The sequence below is a fragment of the Crocuta crocuta genome, unplaced genomic scaffold, assembly GCF_008692635.1.
Source record: "Crocuta crocuta isolate KB4526 unplaced genomic scaffold, BGI_CrCroc_1.0 scaffold224, whole genome shotgun sequence".
Taxonomy (NCBI): domain Eukaryota; kingdom Metazoa; phylum Chordata; class Mammalia; order Carnivora; family Hyaenidae; genus Crocuta; species Crocuta crocuta.
The window spans coordinates 2,698,441-2,704,332 of record NW_027529545.1 but is presented as its reverse complement, the minus strand read 5'-3'; the positions used below and the strand labels follow the sequence as shown (position 1 = coordinate 2,704,332).

At 49.2% G+C, this 5,892-nt stretch overlaps 1 long non-coding RNA gene across 1 annotated transcript in view; it reads left to right on the top strand.

Annotated features, from left to right (window-relative positions):
* LOC144229380 (uncharacterized) overlaps positions 1–5,892 on the top strand; it is a 59,710-nt gene that overhangs the window by 885 nt on the left and 52,933 nt on the right. The window lies entirely within an intron of this gene.

The window sequence follows — 5,892 nt, the reverse complement described above, 5'->3', positions numbered from 1 at the left end:
GGATCTCGCCGAGGTTGGAAGCCAGCACAGAGAGGGGAAGCGACCTGCCCGAGGGCGTTCAGCTGGTTAGCAGAGCCAAGGCCAGGAAGCAAAATGCCTGGCTTTCCGCGGCCTGATTTTAGGTGCCGGAGCTTAAATACTTCAGGAAGCAGGTTATATATGTCAGAGGAAAAGGAGCCAAACGCGGTGGTTTGTGAAAGCCAGGCATGTGAGAGTAGTGTAGGTAACTCTGGGCTGATTTATTGGTACTGGAAATGTTCCCGACGCTAAGTAAACAGCAGCGCTCAGGATTCTTTTGTGGCCGTGGCAGCGGCGGTGACGGCCGTGCGCTTGGTTCGCTTTGTCATCCAAGAATCCATTTCTCAGACTTGAACCTGCGTGCTTGCCTTCCAAGCACCTACACTGACTCCTTCATGAAAATGGCGTCCCCGACATAAGCCGCCCCCGGCCCCCCTCTACCCTTTATCTTAACTACTAGCGGCCCTTGGCCGAAAGAGAAAGCACACGTTTGGACTGAACTCTTTCTGTTTTTCTACCTATTTATAGACGGGGACACAATTTTAGTGTGAGCTAGGAGGAGGTATTTTAAAGCGTGAATAGTATATTTTGTACTCTCAGGTTCTGTTTGCATAAATGCCTTACTTTTGCAGCTAGAAGACTAGATCTGGTCTTGCATACCAATGCGGCTGGCTTCGGTCCCTGGCTCCCGGTTCCCGGGAGGGGAGCCTCTAAACCCTTGGTGTTTCCCAAGTGGTTGCAGGGTCTTTGTTATTCCTGGTGAGCCCCTTGGACTATGCCTGATGGTTTATGATAACGAGGCGGCTTACGGAAAAGTTGCAAACACACAGTGAAGAATTCCTGTATACCCTGCAGCCAGATGCATCAATTGTTAATACTTTGCCACGTGTGCTTTATCGTTCTCTCTCTGTGTGTGTGTCTTCCAAACCCCGAGAGCAAGTCGCGAATATGACACCTTTTTGCTCCCAGATACTCAGTATGCATTTACAAAAAAACAAGGACATTCTCCAACACAGGCACGGTACAATTATCAGTACGAGGAAATTTCCAGCCGCTACAAAACTGCGATCTAACCTACAAATCGTATTCGAATGTTGCCTATTGGCCTGTTCATGTCCTTATACCAATTTTCTTTCTGGATCGAGAGAGGCCGAGGAAGTTATGTTATGTCCCTTCGGCGTCTTTGAATTTAGAACTTCCTCGGCCTCTCTCAGTCCTCCACGTCACTGATATCTTTTGAAGATGACGGGCCTGTTGTTCTGTGGAATTTCCCTTGATTTAGGTTTGTCCGGTGTTTCCCCATGACGGGATTTGGGCCTTGCCTTTTTGGCAGGAATGCTACAAGGAGGGATGCTGGGCCCTTCTCGGTGTCCCGAATTGGGAGGCCCGTGACATTGNTGATCGCTTGGTGAAGGTGCTGTCTGCCAGGCCACTCCACTGTGAAGCTGTTTTTGTGACACGCTCTTTACTGTAGCTCTGTGCCTAAAATGGCGTGGCCGCGTCAGCCGTCTGCAGGCAGAGCTCCTAGCCCAGGGTCTTGGTTTCATTCACGGAACCCCACAGACTGGGGGGCTTGCGGACAATAGGCATTTATTCTCACAGTACTGGAGGCTGGACGCGTGACACCAGGGGGCCGGCACCGTCGGGTAAGGGCCCTCTTCGCAGTCAGTCACGGTGGAAGGGTGAGGAAGCTCTACGGGGTCTCTGATAAAAGAGGGCACTCATCCCATTCAGGAAGGCTCTACTCTCATGACCTAGACACCTCCCGATGGCCCACCTCCTGATACCATCACCATGGGGGTTACGAATGCAACATACGAAGCTTGGGGAGATACAAATATTTAGACCACAGCACTCGGTACTGGTGGGATTAAGTGTAAACTCAGTGGAGGCGAATTACTCTCCCTACCACGCACAAGCGAGTGTCTGGGCCACGGAAATTACCCGAGAAACCACGTCAGGGACAGCTCCACTTACCAGTAGCTTAGNAAAATAAAAAAAAAAAAAAAAAAAAAAGAAACAAACATGGAAGATGTACTTTCACAAAGTAGGCCCATGAAGGTTCTACTAAACTCTGGAAAATGGGGTCATGGGAGCCGTTCACTCGCACCCAGCTGGCTGAGCATTGCAGGATCTGTAATTCCATCTCAGAGGACAGGCCGGAAAGTCGGGGGCTGCCATTCCACCAGTCCTCTCCTTCAGGGTTTGTAGCCCCAAAGGGTCTTCAGCTAGCCTGGCACCCAGTAAATGCTGAGAATCATCTGTAGTGGAGGGGACTCTATTCTTCACCTGCCCTGCTGAGGGTTATGGGCTGAGCAGTTAGGGAGATCCGGGACTCGGAATAACTGCAAGGGTCATCCAGAGCCAGACACTGTCCTGTGTCCTTTCTAATTCCCCAAGTGACCTGGGTGGGTAGATAAAGTGAACACCCCATCCTGCAGAGAAGAAACTGGGGCTCCAAGATGTAACATGCACGAGATCACTCGCAAGTCAGACAGACCATTTGATGCGATCGCTTAAGTTTTCTCCTGCAGCATTTTATTTGCATTTTCCTTCCTCAAGCAGGGGCAGCACGTAAGAAGGTGAGATTTCAGATATTGCAGAAACTGTTCCTTGGCCTTGGACTGGGCCCGTCGAAATTGGTTTGGTTTTTTTGGGTTTTTTTTTTTGGTTTTTGTTTTGCTTTGATGGGAAGCACGATCACATTTGTCGTGCTGGCCACATGTTAGAGGCTTTCCATAAGCCCGTAGGCTTGGGCTGAGGATGCCTATTTTACAGACAGAAAACTAAGGCTCCAGTCGGCAGGTGCCTGAACTGGGATCCTATCTGGCTCTCTCTGGTTCCAAAGTCTGGCCTCTAAGCCCCTCCTCACTGAGCTAGGATTCGTGCAGGAAGATGCCGTCCTCCACACCACGGCAGGCTTTCAAATACAAATCCAACAAGCAAGCCCTCCCTGCCCGTTGCGCCTGACAAAAAAGAAAAGGTTAAGTAATGTCTGAGGTTAGTCAGAAGGCAGGGGAAAGAAGAGTGAGAACAGCTTTCACATGCCCTTGTTGGAAGTGTGAACTGGTATAGACTTTTCAGAGCCACCCCTGGCTCTCACAGATAACCCAGCATTTCCCATTTGATCCGGCCATTCCACTGCTAGAAATGTTTTCTAGGGCTATGTTTGGACAGTTATGCCAAGATATACATGTACATACACGTCCACATATGTCTTTGTCCCCATAGCATTGTACATAAGAGGAAGAGCTAGAATTAACCTAAGTGTATATTAATTAGGAAGTGAGTTGAATATGTGATAGATATGCAAACAATGGAAAATTACGCAGCCATTAGAAAAAGACTAAGGCGGGGGCGCCTGGGTGGCTCAGTCGCGCCTGGGTGGCGTCTGACTCTTGGTTTCGGCTCAAGTCGCGACCCTTGGATTTGCAGGTTCAAGCCCCAAGTTGGGCGCTGCAGCACAGAGCCTGCTTGGGATTTCTCTCTCCCTCTCTCTCTCTGCCCCGTCCCAGCTCGTGCTCTCTCTCTTAAAAAAAAAATTAAACTTGAAAGAAAGAAAGAGAAAAGAAAAAAGAAAGAAAGGAAAAGAAAGGAAGGAAGGAAACAAAAAGATTGAGGCAGCTTTATTTATGATGCCCTTGAAGAATATCTGAAGTATCCGATTTTTTTTAAGATTTTATTTTTTAAGTAATCTCTACACCCAAGGTGGGGCTTAAACGTACAATCCTGAGATCAAGAGTCGCACACTCCACCAACTGAGGCAGCCAGGCTCCCCCAAAGTATAATCCTAAGTGGAAAAAAGAGAACCTTCTAAATACTATATCATCTATCTCTGTGCAATAAAAAAAAGTGAGGTGACGGAGACAATTTCCAGAAGGGAATTGTAAGAACTATGAACAGAAGCCACCTCTGGGGAAGGGGAACAGAGAATCCTCTACCATGTACATTTTTACCAGAAGTATGCATTCTGTATGTTAAAATATTTAAAATACCATTTTATGTTTTACTTTCACCTTTTATATGTTTAAAAAATATTATTTGTGTTGGGGCGCCTGGGTGATTCAGTTGGCTAAGCATCTGACCCTTGATCTCGGCTCGGGTCATGATCTCACGGTTGGTGAGTTCGAGCCCCGCGTCGGGCTCTGCACTGAGAGTGCCTGGGGTCCTGTCTCTCTCCCTCTCTTTCTCTGCCTCTCTCTGCCCCAGAAGAAATTAAAAAAACCTTAAAAAATGTATTATTTGTGTTGATGAGGGGGAGGCCATGCATGTGTGCAAGCGGAGTATGTATGGGAAGTCTGTGTACTCAGTTTTGCTGTGAATGTAAAACTTCTCTAAAAGACAAAGGCTATTTAAAAATAAAAAGCAAAAAAATATATTTGCATATTTTCCTGCCCAAGAAATTGCATAAAACCAACACAAAGGCGGTTAAGTATGCCTTTGAGAGAAATAGACGAGACCTTGGACTTGGGGTTTCTTTGGTAAGAAAACACTTTTGGAAGGAAGTGAAACACGCAGCCAAGATAGAGTAGGGGCACTTCCGGCCTCTGCACTTAGGGAACTTCTGTTCTTAAAGGGGCAGGAGGAGAGTTACTAAGACTCTCAGGCTTATAATCCTAAACCCAATGGACTGTAGACAGGCCCACTGTAGGCCTCCTTTCTAGAACGCAGCCGAAGCACATTGAATTCAGGCAGCCAGCCAACCACATGCCCAACGGAGCCATCCCGATTACAGAAGTTGGGTCTTAGGTGTTTTCCTATAATATGCGAGCACAACCTTCTGGTGAATCGAATCATATTTTCAGTGAGGCAGAGGAGCCGCGGTTTGAATCGCGCAACGGTGCGTGTATGCTCCCGAATATTCACGTATTGGATTTTTCTAAGTGGAGGCACCTGCAGCCAGGTTGAACCACTATAGAAAGGTACACTTGTACAGATGCTTCATTTTTAAGTTTTTAAAGTGTATTTGAGAGAGAGGGAGGGAGGGAGAACAAGTGGGAAAGGGGCAGGGAGAGAGGAGAGAATCCCAAGCAGGCTCCACGCTGTCGGCGCAGAGCCCGATGCGGCGCTCGAGTGCACGAAGCTGAGCGAGATCAAGAGTCGGACGCTTAACCGAGTGAGCCCCCCAGGCGCCCCCAGATGTTTCGTTTTTCAGTGTTGCCAGCACTTGGCGCCTGCCAGCTCATTCCCGCCTCCTGGCAAGGCTAGAAGAGGGTAGGGCAGCCCGCACCCCGTCTACAAATGAGGAGACGACGGGGCGCGTGGTAAGTGACTTGCCCAAGGCCTCTGGGCATGTAGTGAGGCCGGCAGCAGGTCCCAAGCCCAGCAGGCTGGCTTCTGCCTGGGGCCCCGGCAGGGGAGGCGCCGTGGTTTCCTGGGGTTTCATCATCCGTCCCTCCATCTGCTTGTGTGCAAGTAACTTTCCGCTGACTTCTATGGNTGTGCCGTGAGTTCCCCTCGCCCTTTTCCCACTGCCGCCCCCCACGCCGAGCAGGGCTGCTGGATGTAGCCAGTCAACAACCGGTTCCACTGGAATTTCAGATGAATGGCAGACACTTTCGAGTATGTTATCCCGTGCGGTGTTTGAGACGTAGTTAAAAAGTTATCATTTATCTGAAATTCCAATTTAGCCAGGAGTCCTGGGTTTTGTCGGGTAGCCCTACCTAGAGGGGGGAAACTCAGACCCTTTTCCAACATTGATCACTGCTTCAGCTGTGTGTCCGTCCAGATCTCCCGAAACACAGACACATATGGGCCTTAATAAGTCTCAGGCCTCGTGGCTTTGGGTTGGGGCCTCCTGGCAGCCCAGCCCCTTCTGGGTCCTTGGCCTGGGGGAGTGAGGGAGGAAGAGGGGAGGGGGATCAGGAAGGGGCA